The sequence below is a fragment of the Pholcus phalangioides genome, unplaced genomic scaffold (genome assembly GCF_987345545.1).
Source record: "Pholcus phalangioides strain wild (caught in Gottingen) unplaced genomic scaffold, Ppha-v1.0 ptg000011l_1, whole genome shotgun sequence".
NCBI lineage: Eukaryota > Metazoa > Arthropoda > Arachnida > Araneae > Pholcidae > Pholcus > Pholcus phalangioides.
This window is the reverse complement of record NW_028301604.1, coordinates 31878522-31902096: the sequence shown is the minus strand read 5'-3', so window position 1 is coordinate 31902096 and position 23575 is coordinate 31878522. Positions and strand designations below refer to the sequence as shown.

Here is a 23575-nt window from a genome sequence, read left to right as displayed (position 1 = left end):
TCTTGCGGCACATTTCCAGATCATTTATGCTGCCAACAGCATATATCCAGATCACCTAAGTGACCCCAAGCACATTTCAAGATCATTTGAGTGACCCGCGGCAAACCCCCAGTTCACTTAATTAGCTTGTAGTTCAGTTGCAGATAACTGTAAGTGGCTGGAGGCACATTTACAGACCATTTGAGTGGCCCGCAGCACACACATCACCTAATGGTCTGCAATATTTTAACACTTTAAGTGGCTCAATGTATTTTTATAAATTATTTCAGTGGCACTCCTGACACATTTCTAGACCACTCAAGTGGCCCGCTACACACTTTCAGATCATCCAAGTGACTTATGGCACGTTTACAGATGACTCAAGCATCAAATTTCCAGATGATTCAAACAGCCCACGGGCCACTTAATTAAGTGATCTAAAACAGCGCCGCAGATTATTTGCGTGATCTGTAAATGTGCTGCGGGACACTCAAGTAATCTGGAAATTTGCCTTGGGCTACTTGATTGAAGTAAGAATGCGCCGGGAGTCATTTGAGTGGTCTGGAAATATGTCGCGTGTCATTTAAATGAGGCAAGAATATGCTGCGAGTCACTTAATTTATCTGTAAGTGTACAGAGGCCACTTGAGGCATGCCACATTTAGGCCATGGGTTGAGCACATGCTTAAAATAAGGGGCCATTCAAGTATTAGTCAGCAAATTTTTAGCGATTTTTTACCCCTTACCCCCTTGTTAGAAAAAGTCAGCAAAACTCTGACCCTCCCTCTTTCAGCAAAATTTCCACAGCACTCTACCTCCTAACGCATAATGGTGGGATCAGAGACATACGTGGGAGGGGATCTTGGTTGGGGGCTCGTGGTCCTTCTCTCCCCCCCCCCAGGTGATCGAATATATATTTTTAATCTAAATTTTTTTTTTAAGAATTAAAATATCAAAAGAAAATATCTTATTGTAATGAATTTCTGTTAATTTCAATACTATTTGAAGGCTAAGAACTCAAAATTTCTTTTTAAGAAATTCATTGCGGCCCTACCCAGCACCTCCTAGAGATAGATCTATCTCTAGGAGGTGCTGCCCTACCTCCAAGTCCATAGGTAACCCTTGACACACGATAAACACGTGGCCTGTGCAGACTAAGTGTGGCCTATCCCTCTCAAACCTAATTTCGTAAAAATGAACCAAGCGACACATTCACAGATAGCTTAAGTGACCAGTGACACAATGACAGACCATTTAAGCGATCCGTTGCACATTTACAGATCCCTTGAGTAACATGTGGCACAGTTTTAGAGCACTGGTGTGGCGGTTTTACATCACTCAAGTTATCCGTGGCCCATTCCCAGATTACTTAAGTGATCCGCAGCATAGTCATGGATCACTTGTATGACGCGCAGCACCAGTCCAGAGCACTTGGATCTGCTAAGTATTTATAGATCACTAAAGTGGCTCTATAGGGGACTCAATAGGGATAATGTTAGTTCAGGTGCCTACAAACTAGCGAAAAGTTTTACTCATTTTTGGCGCACCGAGAAGATGCCATTAAGAATATTTCATATATTTATAAAGGGTGGGTGATGAAGTAAGCATCATCCTAACACCCCCTCCCCTGTCAGCAAAACGGAATCCTCCCCATCGATGCTGACGTAATACTTGAATGACCCTGAACATAAAGACACCCGAAAGTTATTTCCTGACGGTCAAAAAAAGTCTCTCCCCCCCCCGTAAAACCAGACGTGGCTCGGGCTGTCCAGTAAAGCCGGGGTTTCCTAGGAGCAGGTTTTCTATACCGCGCGCAACGTGAATCACCCAGCGCGACACGCTGTCCACTCACCAATAAGAAAAGCAGTATGACCGTTTTCCTACAGAGCGCAATACGGTTACGACAGCGCTTTACGTCGGGAGTGATTGGTGGACTGCTTCTGGAGGAGTTGAATGCGTTGTGTGGTGGACTGCTTCTGGAGGAGTTGAATGCGTTGTGTGCTGCCCGTTTCACCGATTTCTCTTCATTTTTGTTGTGTTCTTTCTCTTCCCTTCAAACTGGAACATGCAGCTGATAGAGTAGCTGACCCCAGGGCCATATGCTACAATATAGCCGCCCTGATCTGATGGCCACACTTGGAAAACACAAATGCCAGCCTGATTATGTAACACATTTCTGCTGAAGTGAAATGATCCAGTTTGGTCCACGTGGCGCAAAATGCCTACTAGGAAAACCCGGCATTAAAAGCTCGTTACGAGATACCGAGAGAGAAACCTAGTCTCTCATGTAATCTCTCTTGTGTGTGGACAGAGCCTGTCCCTACCCCCTCCTTTTTTTGCCTTCTTATTTACGACAACCGATCTCCCAAACAGATTCGCTTTCCCCACTGGACTTTTTAGCACTTTGACTATACGGAGCTGGGATGAAAAGATACGTTTGTCATCGTCCCCTGCTCCAGTGGAACTGAAAAAAAGTTTTTCTTTTCCCCCCCGTCTTTTTCAGTAGCGAGTTTTGATGTGAATAAAACATGTCAAAAAGAGATGTAAAGCAGCGACATTTTGCAGTTTCTCAGAATTTTCATAGTGAGATATTCTTAGCTGTAAACAAAAGAAGGGACGGATAAAATAGGAATAGTAAGAGAGAATTGGGATAAAATAGGACGACAGCGACGAAAGTAGGAAAATAGGAGGACATTTCTAAAAAATAGGAAAAGTAGGAAAAATAGGAGCACTGCGAGGTCTGGGATTGAGAATCAGCTGATATTTACAACTGAAAGTGATATTCTAGTACACTGCTATTTTTTAGGCAAAAATTCAATAAAATTTCAATTTAATTTATGAGCACAAGAGATTAGGATGGCATGCAAATGCCGAAAAAATATTGATTCACTGAATGGATGCTAAGGAATTGATGCACCACTTAGTACACACATACTGTAAAATGCGCAGCATATCAAAATAAATTTCACTCATAAATTTTTTAATTTCAGCAGATGCGGTTTTCTAAAAATATTTTTTACAGTAAATAAACAATTACCATTCTACATTTAAATGGCTGAGATAACATAAAATGATTGAGGATCAGCGATTCTCACATTGGTGATTCTGCGCGATCAATGTATCTGGGGATTTTTAGCTACTGGTCCTGCGGATCACCACAATTATTTTTTAGGTGGTCCAATCATTTAATCAGTGGTCTCGTACCAGTAGATCACCAATCATTTTGAGAACGCTGATTTTATTGACATGCTCTGTGGTGCCAATCAAGGATGGCAATGTACCAAAGTACATACCAGCAGGAACACAGCATAGGACAGAAATAAAACATGGACATAAAAAATTATTAATTAGTACAAAATAAATAAATCACTTAGGCATGGAGAGAAAGCTACAGGGAGCAGAAGGAAAAAGCCATGCAGAAACAAAATGAAAGTATAACAAAATGGACCAATATCATATGGTGGAGGGGAGAGTAATGTAAATTCAAACAAAAAATAAAGATAGAAAACAATAGATATAAATAACATCATGTAATGACGGGAACTGGCCTGGGACAACATGGGGGGGGGGAAATTTATTGTGGGGTTCGATGAACATGATTATTTTCATAGTATTTTTGATGTAATATAAGTAGCAGCAACAGAATTCTTGAGAAGGGTTCAAAAAAAGTCTCCAAAAGTTTTTGAATTTGTAAAGGTTAAAGTTATATTCAGTGATTAGAATGGACCTTTGGCTGGAGAACAAATTACATTCAAATAGAGTATGGAAGATATCACTACAGCTAAGTGTGGAATTACAGAATGAACACGGGTCTTCAGGTGAGAATTTGAACTGGAGACTTTTGTATAGAGCACAAAAAAGGGAGATTCTTAATTAAGCAAGGTTTCTGCAAAAGCATAGAGTAGAGGGGATGTCATATAGTAGGTAAGGATTAGAGTATGTAGGTAGGATTAGAATATTATAATCGAAAATGTTAGCAAAGTGGCAGAGTGTTGATGCGAGCAGATTTAATCTGTTCTCGTGAATCGAATCATCAATAAAGGGAATGATTATTTCGTAATAAATGAATGAAAAAAAAGATGCATTATAGGGTCGAAGGAAGATGGCACAAGAGACCATTGTGGCAAATTCCAAATATCAGGATGCCCTAGTTTGTTGAGAGATGATTTCAAGGTATCAGCCCAACTGTCTGGATCTGACAGATATGAGAATGAAGAGAAACAGGTTTTAGGAAGCATGTCATTATCCATTTTCATGTGCCTTAACCAACATTTAATGTACTGTTTAAAAATAAATACACAGGGATGGTGATGGCCGAGTTCAAGCCTCAAGAGATAGCCTGGGCATAGCTTACTGGTACCGAGAATATTTCTTAGAAAAAATGTTTGAAATTTTTAAAGGGCATCGGCTTGGGAAACGGCCCAAGTAGGACCAGTGTAACAGTATACTTTGAACAAGACTATTGAAGAGCTTGAAGGTGACATGAAGGGAAGAGTTTTTAGTTTTACGGAGTAGGCTTAACAGCTCTGCTAATGTTGCATATGATTTTTTCACCATTAAATTTGCAGCAAATGAAAATTTACCAGATGGGGTGAAGGGAAGACCTAAATACGTACAGCTACAAAGATCTACTCCGTCCCAAAAAAAATGTGTTTTTTGGGAGGCCACCCAAACACCAGAAGATAACTTATTTTATTGATATTTGCCTGTAACCTATTCCTCTTGAAGCAGTTAGCACGCAGATTAATTTTTTTTCTGAAGTTGGGTTTTTGTATCGGCAAGGAGGACAATATTTCGGCATACAAGAGCAAATTAATACCTGTATGACTATTAAACTTAATTCCCTGGACATTGGATGTTTTAAAGATTTTTTCTATGCCAGTAGAAAAATAGAAAATAATAAAGGGGAAACAGGTTCACCCTGCAAAATGCAGGAATCAATTGGAAACACATCTTTGAATGAATTGCCAATTCTTACTCTACCATAGACATCAGAAAAGAAAATTTTATATATTTTAATAATTTTATAGCTGATTCCCAAACTGTGTAATTTAGACCAAAGTGGATTTCTATCAACTGAATTGAATGCCATAAAGAGATCGACGAAACAGGAATAAATCTTGGCAGATGGTCTGTCAAGGCGCACTTGAATGATTGAGCTTAATGTAAATATATGTTTGAAACAGCCTCCATGTTCACGGAAAGCACTCTGGGATTCCAGAAATATACTGTTTATGTCTAACCAATTATAGAGTCGTTTGGTAAGAATGAGTGACAAAAACTTGCAACAACTCAGGAGGATTGTATTTGTATTAAAGCATAGTTTTCCAAACTTTTTTAAAAAAATAGCTCTCCCTCCTTAAAAAAATTTCTCTTCTCATTGCCCCTCCCTCCCCCCAATTCAAGTCAACTCTTAGAATCCTATACAAAACACAAAGCTTCACCTTCCCAGATCATTTTATCGTTCCCTAGGGGCAATATTGCCTACTTTGAGAAACACTGTATTAAGGTGTCCACTGACTTATGTTATATAGTGCATGCGGGGAGAGGGTGATTTTCAGAGCAGCAAAATGAATGGGCTAACATGCATTAACGATCTAATGAGCTATGCTGGTGGTAGCATCTGCTACCAGTAGGTTCAGCATGTCAGACAAATCAGTAGTGAACAATCTGACAAAGAATAACACGAAAAACTTAATCCAAGGTATGAGGAACCATGCTGATGAATGAATAACACCTGGGTAAGATAGTGTCACAAATGGCACCTCAAAGAACTATGCAAAGTGTCATAACTGAGCCTTGAACCTGCACAGGGAGGCTGTGAGTGTGGACCAAGAAATCCTTCCTAGTTCTCCACTTTCTCTATGGAAACTAATAAAAATAAACCAAAAAAAGGATTGGGTATATCTTTGGATGAAACCCAATCAGCTCATTTGTGTCACATAAAGAAGGGAAATCCAGCAACCCTGCTGCTGTCTAAAGTGAAGTTGCAGGCACAAGCCAGCAGCACAATGAACCAATGGTTGGGGGTAGTAGGTTATCCTAATGAAAACAGACACACAATCAATGGTATCTTTTGAAAAAGGAAGCTGAGGGGATACCAAAGTTGTGAAAACCAGTGGGGAGGGGGATGAAGCAAAACGACCCAGAATGGATGCCTCACCTCCTGCAAAAGCAGTGACAGCCTCAATTAAATGAACTACTTAAAATTAATGAGTTGGTGATTGAATCTGGCTCCGAATGTACATTGTAGCCTCACTCACCTATATCTGAAAGTGAAATTAACCACTTGACTTCCACAATGTACGCAGCATGTCCTCTCATTTAGATATTTAGCGAGCAGGACCTACATCCCATGTCATTTCTTTAATAGCAATTCCCGAGTGTTTAAACTTTATTAGTCTGTGATATGCAACTCACAAATAACATGGTCCTAATCAGGAGGTCAGTAATGACCTTAATTCTACTACAGGAGCAAAACGAGCAGGTGTCAACAACTTTGTATAATAGCATATTTGTACAACTAAAAAGTCTACATAGGAAGAATACTTGGCTAATGTGTTCTGGCTGTGAAGATTACCCAGGACTGTGCAATAGAAATCGTTTTGATGAATATCACAATATAATATCTTTTATGATGTTCTCAGTGACTGACCTAGAGCTTGCATTATTTTGCAAGTGCTAAGCTCACTGTGATAAATCATGTAGAATATCTGAGTAGTGACACTGTTGGTTGGTTGGTAGTTTATGAAATACAAGGATATGAAGAAGAAATCATCTGTCGCGGTAGAGAGAGAATGGTGGTCGATTTGATGTTTACAAATATATTGAACTTTCTCTACGAACATTATAAAATATTTATTTGAACAATTATTACGACGAAACCAAAAAAAGGGTAATGATACATCAAGGCCATACGAACGAGCTGCCACTGGCCATGTCAGCTACATGGCTCCATATGAAAACTCTCTAGCTCTATTATACAGGTCATTCGACTCTCTGGGCCGAAACATGCTTTTTAGCAATAATACACCAGATCCCCAAAGTACTCCCCCCTGAAACCATAAGCCGGTCAGGCTGGAGGAAAACAAAATCGTACAGTTCGACCAGAACAAGTTGTCACAGTTCGTGGAGGATCAGTTTTTGTTTTGTCCAATGTGGAACAGTCTGTCTCTCTTGTAAGTTCTTCTGGAGTAGCGAGGACAAAGGCAGGCTTTGACAAAGGCCCGACAATCGAAAAAGACGGTCGATTGACACAGTTTGAGATTTGCCATTGATGCCCAAGGTGTAGAACTTGTCACTACGTGCAAGAACCTTGAAGGGTCAATTGTAAGGTGCCTGGAGAGATTGGCGAACAACATCAACTCGGATGAAGACATGGGTAGCTGTTGACAACGTCTTATGAACGAAGATGTTGTGTCGACCATGATAACTTGCTGCAACACGTTTGAGGTTCTGCATGTGTTTTCAGAGATGAACCAAGAATTGGTCAGCTCGTGGAGAGATCTTGGAAGAGTGCAAGAATTCCCCTGGTAAACGTAATGTCTCACCATAGACGAGTTCTGCGGGACTTGCTCCAACATCTTCCTTGAGGCTGCAGCGCATTCCTAGTAAGACGGATGGCAAGGCTTTTGTCCAGCTACTGGTCTGAAGACACATGATGGAAGTCTTTAGCTGTCTGTGGAATCACTCAACCATCCCATTAGCAGCTGGATGGTATGCAGTGGTTCTTGTTCACTCAGTGCCCAGTAGACGAGTGAAAGAACGGAACATCTCAGATTCGAATGGTGCACCACGGTCAGTAGTAACAATCTCTGGGACACTGAATCTTGAAATCCATCCTGCAAAGAAAACTTCAGAAACAGATTCAGCAGTTTGATTGACCATAGGAAACACCTCGCATGCGGTGACAGTAAACCTGTCAATGCATGTGAGACAGTACGTGTAGCCTTGTGAAGGTGGGAAAGGGCCAACGATGTCAATGTGGATGTTCCTGAACCAAGATTTGGGTAATGCGAACTCTCCAAGTGGTGACTTGACATGTCTGCTGACCTTGCTCTCCTGAAAAGTCATGCAACATTTAGCAAAATGCATGAAGTCTTTTTCCAAAGATGGGCATATGAATCTGCTTTTCACCAACTTTGTTGTAGCATGACCACTTGGGTGTGACAGCGAGTGCATAAAGTCGAAAACGGCTTTTCGTAAGCTTTCTGGTACAAGAGGTCGAATAATGCAGTTGAGACGTCACATTGAAGATCAGGACCACCAGAAGAAAGAGCAAACGGTTTCACGTCTAGTCCGAAACTGTCAAGCTGTAAGGAATGCAAACTTTCATCACGTTGCTGTTCCTGTGCCATCAGGTGATAGTCAATATTGCGGGCATTTCTATGCCTGCCATGTGAGAAAACGCATCAGCAACAGTGTTTTGCTCACCAGAAACATGCTGTATGTTAACAGAAAATTGGGATATGTATTCGAGTTCTCGTAGCTGCCTGGGAGAGCACTTGTCTGTCTTCTGGCAGAAGGCATAGGTCAGAGGCTTATGGTCACAGAATATGGTGAACTGCCTGCCCTCCAAGAAATGACGGAAGTGTTGAACAGCAGAATAGATTCCCAGCAATTCTCAGTCGTAAACACTAGTTCTTTTCTGTTGCAGTAAGCTTGCGAGAAAAGAAAGCAATGGACTCAACTGAAGTGGAGTGCTTTTGATTCAGCACCGCTCCAAGACTTGTGTCTGAGGCATCGGTCATAAGAACCAGTTTGTGTCTTGCTTAGGGTAAGCCAACAATAGAAGAGTTGATCCACTTTGCCCAAGAATATTTAGAAGACACCAACGCCTTATTTGCCTTACTCGTTGGTGTCTTCTAAATAAGCCAACAATGCAGCATTAGCAATCATGTCCTTACAAGTCTGAAAAGCCTTTTCAGTTGTAGGAGTCCAAGCAATAGGAGTCTTGTCCTTTTTCTTCTTCCTTTTCACCAGGTCGTGGAGTGCAGATTGCTTTTTGGCTGCCTGGTCAAAAAACCTGTGGTAAATATTTATGAGAGCTAAAAAGCGTCTCAAATCATACACGGTGGTAGGCTTCGGATACTCTGTGATAGCACTGACCTTGTCAGGTAATGGTGATATACCTCTCGAAGATATGAGGTAACCAAGGAACGGCAATTTGGTTTGGCCAAACACATATTTACTGACATTGAGAATGACGCGATACTTGTTGAGAGGTTCAAAAATTTTGCGCAAGTCCTGCAGATGCATGGTTTCGTCTTTGCTAGCCACTAGAATGTAGTGAAGGTAAATGTAGCAATTGAGACCACAAACTACTTCATCTATAAATTGTTGGAAAGTCTGGCCTGTATTTCTTAAATCGAAAGTCATGCGAGTATATTCGAAAAGTCCTAGTGGAGTGACGACAGCTGTTTTTTGAACATCCTTTTCATTGACAGGAATTTGATTGTACGCTCTCACAAGGTCCAGGAGAATTTTTTTTTTTCCAATGAGCTCTATGCCAAAATCTTGAATGTGTGGCAGTGGGTAACCGTCTGGTATTGTAACAGCATTGAGTCTACGGAAGTTGCCACAGATACGCCAGGAACAATCTTTTTTTCTTCAAGAAAAGAATAGGACTCGCCAAAGGACTTGAAGATGGGCGAACAATACTGCTCAGTGATGAAATACTGCGTGTCATCAGATCTTGAAAATATTGTTGCACTTTTGCCTTTATTTCTGGGCAAACAATACCCTGAGCCAAGAGCATTTTGAATTCTTTTTGAACTGCGTCTAACTTTTCTGGGCTAAGACGTCTTGCTTTAGAAGCAGCAGGTGAACCCTCGGTGAGGATGTAGAGTGATCAACAGGAATCTGATTGAGAGCAGTTTGCGTAACGTTTGGAAATTCTGACAGCAACTGGTGATAGCAAGAAGTACCGAAAATGGCCTTCAAACCGGGAGACTGACCAGGAAAAACATTACCTTGTGCGTTAAGAGATGTCAATTGATCAATGAGTCGACGGTTCTAGATATCAAGTAATAACTCAAACCGTTGCATAAAATCAGCTCCTAAGATGGGGCTAGAGGCAATGACAAATGACCAAGGAAAGTCTCTGCATAAACCCAAGTCGAGTAATAAATGTTTATTGCCATGTTTTAATAGCAGTAATTGGCATAATGCCAATTCTATTGGCAGCGTATAAAATAACGTTTTCATCAACAGCTGGTTTGCGGTCACGTATGTGATTCACGGGGAAGACAGAACATGCCGCGCCTGAATCTATCAGAAAATGCAATCCAGTGTTGCGATACGGAATGAATAAGCAGCAGTTGAGGCGGCTAACATCAGATGCCGCTAGTTCTGATGAGCCTGCATGTTTCCCGAAAAATTACAGGGACTGATGCACTTGCAAGCCTTGGCAGCAAAATGATACCAACAGAGATATTCGGTGGAAACACTGTTTCGCGAATTGTTTCTGTTTCTTGAGATTGAACGACTTGGGTGCTGAAAGTTTTTTGTCGATGAACGCCCTCATGACAAGAACTCAATTTGTTTGGTGAGAGCTTCCAGTTTCTTTTCGAGGTTTTGAATGGCTGTTGGTAGAAGCAGCGGCGATAACCGGTGAAACATCTGTGACTTCAACGCTTTTGTCAGCCACTAACGCCAACTCTGTCAGTTGATCCTTACTAACTGAAAAGATTTGCTGTATGTCGACCGGCAGTCGCTGTAAAAACAATGATCGCAAAACGTCATTGGAAACGTGTGTAACATTACCATTTAAGCCCCCGTGGAAATGGTCCTTATTCTAGTCATTTTTAATAGATTTTAATTTGTTTTACCTTATTGTTTCGTGGATTGATTGGCAGGATCATGTATCCACCGATGGGCTGCCGTCTTTAATTTGGTTGCCAGATTCTGTGTTATATTTTTACAATATTTCCTTTTCTCTCATGAAGTTATGTAAATTAGACACAAGCTCAATACCGCACCTTTGATGTTGTGATTGGTTCTGTCATGAAGCATTGTGGGAACACTCTTGTATAAAAACCAGAGAGAGAGCTGTGCACGATTACTACACTTCTTCTGACTAACTTCCTGTCTTCATTACTAAGGCGTCACGCCCTGTTGAGGTGTAAACCAGATCGTCTCTCGTTTGAAACAATGTGTTAAATTTGGGAAGGTGTGCCTTTGGCACTTCACCAGTCTCATCGCTTGATTTCATGTGATAATCTAATGCCATCATGATCCCTTTGCCTATGGATTGATTAGTGGCCGGACTGGCTTCCCCTGGACGTCCGTCTCCAGTTTCCTAAGCAATGGCTGACCTATAGTTTCAACGGATATTTCAAGACACAAAACCGTCTGAACCTAATGTCAGTATCTCCTACCGTGGTGTAAAGAAGGCCACTGATTGACTGAGACATCTTGGACATTGTGGACGATGTGAACTAATATGTGAATACTTGGACATAGCGGTGTGAGCGTTCTATTTTATTGTCTCATTGTAATATTTGAGAGAAAGGGCTAACTGTGATAATTATTTGTAAAAATGTTGTACTAATAATTAATAGTTAATAGAATAAATGTTTATAGTTTAACTAAAGTCTTGTTCCATTCATTATTGTCATCCATTCAATGATCACTGGGGTTAAATTAATAAAGAACTGGGAATGCAAAACAAACATTGCACGTGATCTTGAGCTAGATCCATCATTTGCCGCAAGAGCTGAGAAGGTTTCTTATCACCTAGCTTAAGTCATGAAGAAGAGAGCGTAATCGCGCATTTTCGGATTCGGCATATTGGTTGACTATACTACCTTTTAACGTTTCGTAAGCTCCTTTGCCTGGAGGGTTGTGAACAATGTCACTAACTGAGAACAATACATCATTATCCAATACAGCGATGACGTTGTGAAATTTCGTTTTGTCGTCAGTGATGCCGGAAACCCGAAATTGAGATTCGACTTCAATAAACCATAGTTCAGCATTATTTTTCCAAAAGGGTGGTGCCCGAAATGTGATACGAGAAAGTTCAGGTTGAGGCAGCATTGCCGTAGTTGAATTTGCCAGAGTTTCAGTTGACATAGTGAAAAGTAATCTAAGCGGCGGCCACAACAAAAACACCCCTTGAATTGGAGACTCGATGAGCACTGAAAAATGTCCTGCGAATAATCTGTCACCAAGCAAGTGGATGAATTGAAAGCATCAGTGAAGATGATAATCCAACGGTGCTAAAGTCAGAAATGACCATAGTCGACAATGCAGCAGGCGAGACATCGTGAAGGCAGATAAGTTACTGAAACTACGGGTCACCAAATGTCGCAGTAGAGAGAGAAAGGTGGTTGATTTGATGTTGACAAATATACTGAACTCTCTCTCAAACATAATAAAATATTTATTTGAATGATTATTACGACGAAGCCAAAAAAAGGGTAATGATACATCAAGGACATACGAGCGAGCTGCCGCTGGCCGTGTCAGCCACATGGCTCCATATGAAAAATCTCTAGCTCCATTACACAGGTCATGCGACTCTCTGGGCCGAAATACACTTTTTAGCAATAATACACTGGATCCCCACACAACTTCATGTCAGCATACCTTCCATTTAAAAAAAAAACCCCACTTTCAAATGCTGCTTAAGAACATGCTGGGGGCAGAGCGCGCCGACTGAGCTGAAGAAAAAAAAACAATGACCGGAAGTTCATTTTGTGAGCTCTAACTCCGTCCATAAAAGTTGTAAAAAAACAAGATCATTTACTTTCATCAAAAACACGGCCGGCAATCAAAAGGGAGAAACAAATCGAATCCCGACATACATACATGCGGAAAAAAAACAGACATCACACCTATAGAGAAAAACTCAGTCTAGTGAGGGTGAGAGCACGCCGCCACCGATTTGCATACAGCGTCGGAACAACCGGTTCCCGCACGTGCATGGAGAGAAAAAAAAAGGAGAACAATCTAACAAAACACCCCCCCCCCTTTTTTTTATATTGAAAATAAATATTTACAATAAAAACGTAATTTTTCATTACACATAGGTTTCGTTAACATATCGGCAACATTTTTCTTTCCACATATATGCGATAATACAAATTCATTTTTCTTTAATAAATCTTTTACAAAGAAAAATCTAATATCAATGTGTTTAGTTCGCCGATTTTCAACACAGTTCTTTGAAAAATGTATCACACTCTGATTGTCACAATAAATAGTAGGAATATGCAACGGTAAATTCAATTTTTCCCAATTTTTCAAAATTCGGTATAACCAAATAACCTCTTTGACTGTCTCCGATAATGCTACAAACTCCGCTTCCATAGTTGAAATCACTACAGATTTTTGTTTCGACGATTTCCACGAAATCGGAACACCCCCTAGTAAAATAACATATCCGTTCATGGAATTACGATCATCACTATCAGCCGCCCAACTTGCATCTGAATATGCAATCAAGTGCATATTATGACTACGATTTAAATTGATAAAATAATGAGCTGTACCAACAACGTAATTAAATACTTGACATAATAATTTCCAATGAATAACAGATGGTTTTTCACAATATTGTGATAATAGAGTAACTGGATACATTATAGCGGGGGTCGTCCTGTTTGCTAAAAAAAATAAGCTCCCGATTAAATTCCGATATGGAACATCAGTGATTACGGAATCACTTTCTTGACACCCCTGAATTGTAATACCTGTACTTAATGGAATATTAGATTTACATTTGGGAATATTTTTGTAAATTCGTTGCATTTTCTCAATATAACCTTTTTGATGCATAATTAAATTATTTCCCACATTTTTTAATTGTACTCCTAAAAAACATGAAATTGAACCCAAATTTTTCATTTCAATCTTTGATTCTAACAAACTCATTATAATATTCATATTTTCCTCATTTTTGGCAAATACCGCCATGTCATCAACATATACTAATATAATAACATTCCAATTATATACTTACATACAATTTCCATTAAACAATTTTTCAAAACCTAGTTCTAAAAAAATGTTTTGTCCAACTCAAAAAACCATTGTCTTCTGGCCTGATGTAGACCGTATAATGCTTTTTTCAGTCTCAAAACATGATCTTAAAACCTGAAATTTCAAACCCTGTGGTTGATTCATATACACAACATTGTTGAGTTTACCGTACAAATATGTATTTTTTATGTCTAAATGTCGATGAATCCAACAATTCAAAATAATTAAAATGATCATGAATAATTTAACTAATGTGAAATTCACTACCGTGAATAAACATCAAAATAATCGACGCCTTCGACTTGTCGAAAACCTTGTACCACTAGTCGTGCTTTATAACATTTTATGTTACAGAATTCGTCCTTTTTGATTGTGTACACCCATTTGTTTCCCAAAATGTTTCGATTATCAGGTTTTGGGACTAGATTGTATACATCCCGCGATTTTAGTGCTTCAATCTCATCTTTCATCTCGTTTTGCCACTCGTCCTTCTGTGATGAATTTCTTGCTTCAAAGTAGGAATTAGGGATTTTTATGTTGACACAGTGAGCTTCGATGTTCGTATCCGATTCATTTGATGTGTCATCATAAACGTCATTTTCTTTGTATCCCCTCTGAAATCAAAATCGTCTAAGTTTATGCTGATCCCTTTTCGTTCACAATATTTTTGTACATTGTTTTTACTTCGGAGTCTGATATTTTCTTCAGGATAGTAATAGACATCTTTCCTGCCTGCTGTATCACCTTTTTTTCTTGTTTTTACAACCCTTTTCCATTTCACGTTCTCGTCATATTGCATTTTCTGATTTTCTGTGTCCTCTTCAGAATCTCCCATTTCTACTTCTGAATTATTATGGAAGTTAATCAAAGGATTTTCACGACATTTTTGAGACTCTCTTTGAATTTCTGTACCCATAGTAAATTCATTGAATTTTACATGGTTCGTCTCAGTAACCTTGTCTGTTTTCAAAATCCAAACTCTATATCCTTTTGTTTTTATTGCATAGCCAACCAACAATCCCTTTTCCGCTTTGCTATCTAGCTTGTTGCGATACCTTTTAGGAATGAAGACGTAAGCCAAACTTCCCATGACTTTCAAGTGTCTGACGGAAAATTTTCTGCCACTGAAAACGTTCAAGGGTGCTTTCCCTTTCAAAAATTTATGCGGGAACCTATTTCGTAAATAGTTCTGTGTATTTACTAGTTCAGCCCACATGTCTTTCGGTAATTTTCCTTGAAGCAACAAGGACCTGACTCCTTCCATGAGGGTTCGATTATATCGCTCCATGATACAGTTCATTTCTGGAGAGTATATATTAGTTCTTTCGCTTTTTATTCCATTCTCTCTCAAATATGTCTCGAAATATTTAGCACAAAACTCTAACCCATTATCGGATCTAATCCGTTTGATTTTTTTTCCACGTTTGCTGTTTGATTTTAGCTTGATAGGATTTGAAACAGTTAAAAACTTCATTTTTGTGTTTCAAGATATATACAACTGAATACTGGGAAAAATCGTCAATTATAGTATAGAAATACGCGGCTCCTCCTTTTGATAATACGGGTGCCGGTCCCCATAAGTCCATGTGACATAATTCTAATATATCGGTAGTTTGGACTTCATCGACTCGTTCAAATGATGCGTGTTTTGCTTTAGACATCATACACGTATCACAATTTTCAATTCTTCCACATAGTTTATCAAGCCCGTATACTAAGCCACTTTTTGAAAATTTACTTAATGCTTTAGCATTTAAATGTCCGAATCTGGTGTGCCATAAAATCATGTCGTTTCTATCAAGCAAATGAGATTCATGTTTAGTATTCGTGTTAATTACCTCTGTATTAACGACATAAAGCGTTCCAGATAAAGGGGCACTGAAAAATAATTTTCTATTTGCTTTGAAAACATCAATTTTTCGATCACCTAGGCAAGCTCTATAAGCCACAATATCTATTAGTCTCCCGCTAATTAAATTTCGGCACATACCTAGAGCATACAAAACATTTTTCAATAAAAGTTCTACATTACCTTTTGTCCCACGTATCTTAATTTTAACATCACTGGATCCAAGAACCTTTGTCGTTCCTTCTGAAATGATAGCTTCGCCATCCGGGATCTCTCAAAAAGTTGAGAAAAAGGTTCTGTCGTTGCAAAAATGTTTGGTCGCGGCTGTATCAATTAGCCACTGTGTAACATTACCATTAGGCCCCTGCGGAAATCGTCCTTATTCTAGTCATTTTAATATATTTTAGTTTGTTTTACCTTTTTGTCTCCAGGATCGATCGTATGTCTGCCGATCGGACGCCATCTTATGTTTGGTTGCCAGATTCAGTATTATAACATTTACAATATTTCCTTTTCTCTCATGAAATTATGTAAATTAGATGCAAGCTCAATACCGCATCTTGTGATTGGTTCTATCGCAGAGCATTATGGGAATGCTGCTATATAAAAACAAGCTAGAGATGTGCTTCACTACGACTTACGCTCCGATTCTTCTACCTTCCTCCGACTAATGTCTTGTCTTAATCACTAAGGCGTCATCATCAATCACTACATTAGCATTTTAGCATTTTGCTAAAGCTTTTCTCCTCATTTTCGCTTTCTTGCGAAAGGAATATTTTATCTAGCTAAAACCCTGTCCTCTATGCTCAGGCATATGACGGAGAGCGCTTTATCCCTCTTTGCGTTGAATTGCAATATTTCTTTCCGTGTAGCTTCCGATGAAGGCTCAGGTTCAGAACCATCTACAAAACCAAACAGTCCTTGGTTCATCAGCAACATCTTTGTATTGAATTTTCAATGACGATAATTGTCCTTATTCAACTTCAAATAAGCAAAGATGCTACCATCCGACGTCATTTTCAAAATTTTTCAAGTCCCTAATTTCAACAACTCAGTCAAAAACGAGCTCTGGGCCCATAACCCTTGTTGGAAGCAGAGCGTGTCGACTGAGCTGAAGAAAGAAAAACAACGATCGGAAGTTCATTTTGAACTCTAACTTTTATTCTATAAAAGTTGCAAAAAAACAAGATAATTTACTTTCATCAAAAATACGGCCGGCAATCAAAAGGGAGAAAAAAATCGAATCCCGACATACATACATGCGGAAAAAAACAGACATCACACCTATATAGATAAAACCAGTCTATATATCCGTGCTCCCATGAGGATTAGAGCACGCCCCCGCCGATTTGCACACAGCGTCGGAACAACCGGTTCCCGCACGTGCATGGAGAGAAAAAAGAAGGAAACAATCCAACAGAACACTTTTCTTGTACTACAGCATGGGTAAAAAAGAAACTCATCTTTGGTTGTGATGCTAATGGTCATGTTTTATGGGGGAGTACTGATTACAATAAACAAGGTAAGGATCTTTTACAATACAGTGAAACCTCAATACAACGATATTTTGCATACCAAGAAAAGATATTGTTGTATAAGGATTATCATTATATCGAGAAGCAACGTTATCATCAGGTGCCACTAAATTTATGCTGCGGTCAACATCTCATCTGAATCAGCGTAGTTAGTATCATCAAAAAATTCATTTCTGAGTTTTCATTGATTGGTGATCAGGTGATACCAGATACCAATATTATTAGACGTCCTCAGAAGAACTAAAATATGTTATAAGCTCAAAAATATATTGAAGGATGTTTCGAGTAAAAAGGTAAAAATATATTGTTGTAGTGGTTTCAAAATCTTCTAAAAAAATATTGTTATGGAGGGGATTACCACAGTAAAGGATATCATTGTATCCAGAGGAGTTTAATGTTAGACTATAGGCAATTCTAAACAAAATTTTAAAAAATATTGTTGTAGAGGGATTCATCATCATATCAAGTATCGTTGTGACAAGGTTTTACTGTATATATATGTGTGTTATATTGCAATATATACATTGTTAAGAAAGGTAATGAACCTACTATTGTTATTGTTGATGGAAGTAAGGTTATTGACACACACACATTACATTATTTAATATCAATTGTACATAACTAATATTATACCTAAATAATATTATCCGTGATCCTAATAAATGTGCGCCACTGCATTATCAGGTATTAGGTTCCCTGTGTGGAAATGAAGGAATAACTTGGATACGTCCCCACTCCACTGATGTAAATTTCATTTTGTTGAATTCTGATTTGAATAAAATCATTTCCCATTGTAGGAGCAAATAACAATTTTATAGTTGCCATGGAGACCTGTCACCTGGGATATTAAACCACAGGTATTTGACTGAACAGAATACTCAGCTACAGGGTCAAATAGGCCAGGCGCTAAACACCAACGAAATATTAATCTCTTACCCGGCTGTGGGGTATTCAAGTATTGGGCCCCAAAGCAGAATGTGTCAAAATCTGTGACGTACGTCGCATAACAATTAGCACTACTGCAGAACAATTTGGAAGAATTTTAAGAAAAAAGTATGAAAAAAACACTATTACATGTATGGGGACTTTTACCGCAGAACATTTGCAGTCAGCTGAGGGATGGTTGCAGAACAGTGCTAAACATTCTGCTTTGGGGGTATTAGGTAAGCACCAATGGGGAGAAGGGTTTCACTTTTACTTACTTTAGATGGCAAATGGAAGAAGGGGTTTGAATGATTATTATGTAAGCAATTGGGTGAGAAAATATAAAAAAAATAATTCATTCAAATCAGAATTGAAGAAAATCAAATTCAACATCAGTTGTCTGGGTAGATATATCTTCCTAAATTTCCAAGAAAATCTATCTTTTAGAACCAAAGGCATGTGGTTATCAACAATTCCTGTAAATTGAGCTAGCTTGTGTGCTCAGATAGATTTTTAACAGAACCATATTGACACCCTTTTTATTACAGCATTAATATGTTATTTGGAAAATGTGCATCAATACTTGGACCAGATAACATATATATGAACTCTCCTGAATCTGGCACATATCAGACCAAGATATGCTGGATTACCAAAATCACAGGATAACTGGAAGTTAGTTGAAAAAGCCTACTTAAACAATATGAACTTCTGTGCATAGACATGCCAGTGACTTGTTTTTCTTCTCTATGCTCGAAGAAAAAATGCAGGATTATCAACAGTCTTCTGTATTATAGATCAGATGTTCCCAATCTTAGACAGCGTAGCCCACACTTGCCATTTTAACGAAGCTTGTGGGCCACTATATTATATTAAACATATGTTATCAAACAGCTGTCTAGACCATGCGTTGACCCTGGCGGGAGGCTGACCGAGCTTCATTGAAGGGGACCTCGAGACAAACCTGATTTTTTGCAGAAGAAAACAGCACACCATTGTTTACCATGCAAAATGTTTGTTACCATACGCTATGCTTTTCAAGCAGATTTTTGCTTTTTGTTCTAGAATTATTTTTAATAATTCCGGATAACTTAATCCTTGAAAAAGCACTTATTTTGGTGAGACATCACTTTTCCTATAAAGACCAGAGCTGCCCTTAGGGGGTGTGCAACAGGTGGGGTCACAAAAGGCCTCACACTTACGGTAAAATTTTTTTTTATAAATTCTGGAATTCTGAACTTGCATCAATTCTGGAACACTGAATTTTCTTAAATTCTGGAATTCTGTGAATTTTCATCAATTCTGGAATTCTGTGAATTTTCATCAATTCTGAAACTATTTCTTTTATTCTGAATTTTCATCAATTCTGAAACTATTTCTTTTATTCTGAATTTTCATCAATTCTGAAACTATTTCTTTTATTCTGAATTTTCATCAATTCTGAAACTATTTCTTTTATTCTGAATTTTCATCAATTCTGAAACTATTTCTTTTATTCTGAATTTTCATCAATTCTGAAACTATTTCTTTTATTCTGAATTTTCATCAATTCTGAAACTATTTCTTTTATTCTGAATTTTCATCAATTCTGAAACTATTTCTTTTATTCTGAATTTTCATCAATTCTGAAACTATTTCTTTTATTTTGAATTTTCATCAATTCTGAAACTATTTCTTTTATTTTGAATTTTCATCAATTCTGAAACTATTTCTTTTATTTTGAATTTTCATCAATTCTGAAACTATTTCTTTTATTTTGAATTTTCATCAATTCTGAAACTATTTCTTTTATTTTGAATTTTCATCAATTCTGAAACGTTCAATCATAACATTCTGAATGAATTTTAATGCGAATTATAATTATTTCTTACATTTATTCTGAATTTTAATGCGAATTATAATTATTTCTTACATTTATTCTGAATTTACATGATTTTCATTTTCTTAATTTTTGATTCCTCTCTCACAGAAGAAAACAAATCAAAAGGCTTTCTTTCTTTCAAAACGAACACAACTCAGGTCTATCACCATTTATGGGTGATTTACTACCTAGTGAGTTGTGCCGGAGATGTAACTGTGCATATACCTAACAGTCTGAGTGCATATATAGTGTTGTGTTTGATTTTTCAGTGCTGCCATCTATATTTCAGAAGGGGAGTGAGGGATGTGTTATGATTTGTTACATTTGTGCTGTTTGTAGGTCTGTTGCTCTCTGTGGCAAGACTTTTTAACGGGGAGATCGGCTCACATTCACGCCTTGAAATTGGAACCACAGAAAACTCAACTTCAGCTGACCACCACTAACTATGGTGACGGTGGGGTTCGAACCCAGGTCCTCACGATACGAGTCCATCACTATGACCACTCGACCACCATAGCGGCAACAAATCAAGGCTAAAGGGCCCTGAAATATTTTATTTCAAGATGCCTCTGACCCGGTTATTATTTTTGCACCAGGCCCTGCGTCTGGTAAGGGTGGCACTGGTAAAGATGATGTACAGTTGAATCATGTTATAATGAACTCCAAGAGACCTTAGAAATCACTTCGTTATAACAAAATTTCATTATAAAGGAACTCCAGGTTATTTAAAAATGTCCCTACGTAAACTTCTCTGGGGGATTAGAAAAGTGTTAGTTAAAACGAGATTTTCACTATAACGGTATTCGTTAAAATAAGATTCAACTGTATAACAAGGTTTATATTAAAAACATTATTTCAAAGGTATTTCTGGTACTCCAGGTGTGACACCCTGGGTCACGTCTGTCTCATGTCATCTTAAATGCTTTGAAATCCAGAAATAGGCCTCACGATAATATGCAATTACCTTAAAAATTGCTCAGCTTGTAACCTGACAATAATCAGTAACAGAATATGAATAGATGTAAGTGTCGACACAAGAGCATACCTTCCTTATGTAGAGGAAAAAACCATGGCAGTCACGGCAAAATTGGTCTGCCAACTAATGCCAGGTTTTAGGTGACGCCATACGGAAATGGAGGAAACGACCTCTGGTTCCAAAACAGTAATGGTCAAGGCGATCAGGACCAACTCATGACATCACATAGTAATAGCAACGATACTTGAAACTTAGATAGTCCCAGTTGTTAGTCAACTGGAAACTGGAATGAAAAACAAAAACTGCAAAAGCATGGGTGTCTGCAGCCACCCACACCTTAATGCAATTACAACTAGATAGCACATTTCCTTACATTTTCCTTCTCCATGAAAATAAATTCGCAAATTTTTCTCATTAAATTACAAAAAAAATTATTTGAAAACATTGCATTAACATACATGCAATCGTACAAATTTATCCCATCAATTCTCAACTTGAAAAAAGGTCAACAAAATAATGCACACACACCTCTACACTACATTACAACTTGAACAATGCAAAATTTCAACACAAATTAAATATTAAATGTTAGTAAGGTGCTTTAATATTAAAGTGTTTGTAATATTTTAAAAAAAACTTTGAAAAATATGAAAAATATGGATAATCTATATAAAGAGTGTCCTGTAAGTAGCCTTTATTCATCAACCATTCATTGTAGAGGTATTATTTTAGTTTAAAAAATGTGCAACAGGCAATTAAAAATTACCCTGCACTAGTTTTGAGAGTGAAAATATGATATGATTAAATAATCAACGTTTGGGTGTACCCAAAATTCCAAACGAACACGGCTATACGCGTTTCGGAACTATATGAAGTTCCTTCATCAGTAGCAGAAACAAAAAAGAAAGAAAATATTGAAAAAACTCCTAATAGCAGGAGTTACTCGCTGTTGTAGACAAGCGTCAAATTCAAAATGAACCGGCAACAAAACAGTAGAGCAAGAGGACGGAAAAAAGAAAAAAAATGGCGGAGCCAATCACAACCGAGAACGTGATAGTGATACTGATGGAGAAGAATAATTATTGTAGAAACTGTTGCCAGATTTTTGAGAAAGGTGGTGTGCTAGATAGGTCGTTGACCAACTGGTTTGTATTTTTGTTGATGTGGAGAAATCCAAGTCAGACGGTGAGGGACATTTTTGGATGATTTTGGCCGAAGAGAAGTCAAATTTGTGGTCAAAGGACCAGCAGTGTTGGGCTATGGATGAGCGGTTAAAGTCAAAAAATATGGTGTGTAACAAAATAAAAAAAAATTAAATTTTTATATGGTTCCCCTGTGATCTAAGTTGTTGCCCTGTCCCTCCAGATGACAACAAAAAAAATCCATGTTTCTAAGTGCAATATTAACAAGATATTTAAAATTGAAAAAAAGGAAATTTGGAAAAAACAGCTGTAAATGCAGAAAAACAGTTTTACCCGCATTTAACACTGTTCTCTTTGAACTTTTAGCACTAATAACTCTAAAAAAAATTATGTTACACTGTGATAATCAAGCTTAAAATGTGTTGTTTTTTTTTTTTTTTTTGGTTTTTGTACAGTTTAAAATTTAATATTGTTAATAAATGATTTAAGTGGAAAAGAAAGTTGTCATTCTTTATTGTTGTCTGCTGATGAATTAATTGTTGGGAAACAAAAAATAATAAACCGGGAATGTAGTTTAACGGTACACGACATGTAGTCTCCTTGACTGTTTCTCCACTTTGGCGATGTCAATGCGTGAACTTAGTGTGCTCTGCATGTATGTTCATAGCCGGTTTGTAGTAGAACAGCAGAAATTCCTTGATTTTAGCATACATTTTTTCATCCGGCAAGACTGGATCGACATTAATGTTCACCAGTATGAAAAGATGCGGTCGCATGCATTGGAGAATAAGATCATGCATATCACCATTGTTTGTGATTTGGAAAATATGTAATTCCAATTCAAAATGACAAATATAATAGTGTATGTCATCTATTCTGAAAACAATCTCAGCGAAGTGAAGCTTGGTCAGATCACGTAGAGTTACCTTTTTTTTTTTGGTCTGCTCGTGGTAGTTCATATTGCTCGGTCATTTTCTTGTTTGATCTTTTCTTTGTCGACAGAAATGTATGATATTTGTTTTAATTAAACTAAAGTAACATGATTAATTCAGAATTAACATATAAAATATAAGAATGCTCGTTCTTGGAGACCGGGGCCGAGTGAACGTTCTCGTTGTCTATCTATGTTCTGCCTGGGTGTTGCCATCGTCTGCCCAGTAATACTGCTCTCCTTCAGTGTTGCCAGATACCCTACACTAACTTTCAGAAAATAATAAGTTACAGAAATTGAAACAGCATATAAAGATATTTTTCCTTCCATACTTCTTATGTCCCCCGTCCCCCCAGCACACTCTTCTAGGGGGTATCCAAAAACTTCTTAGTT

General features: G+C 38.0%; 1 protein-coding gene across 5 annotated transcripts in view; it reads right to left on the bottom strand.

The window, feature by feature from the left end:
- ICA69 (islet cell autoantigen 1-like protein) overlaps positions 1-23575 on the bottom strand; it is a 324248-nt gene that overhangs the window by 213168 nt on the left and 87505 nt on the right. The gene's annotated exons all lie outside the window — the stretch shown is intronic.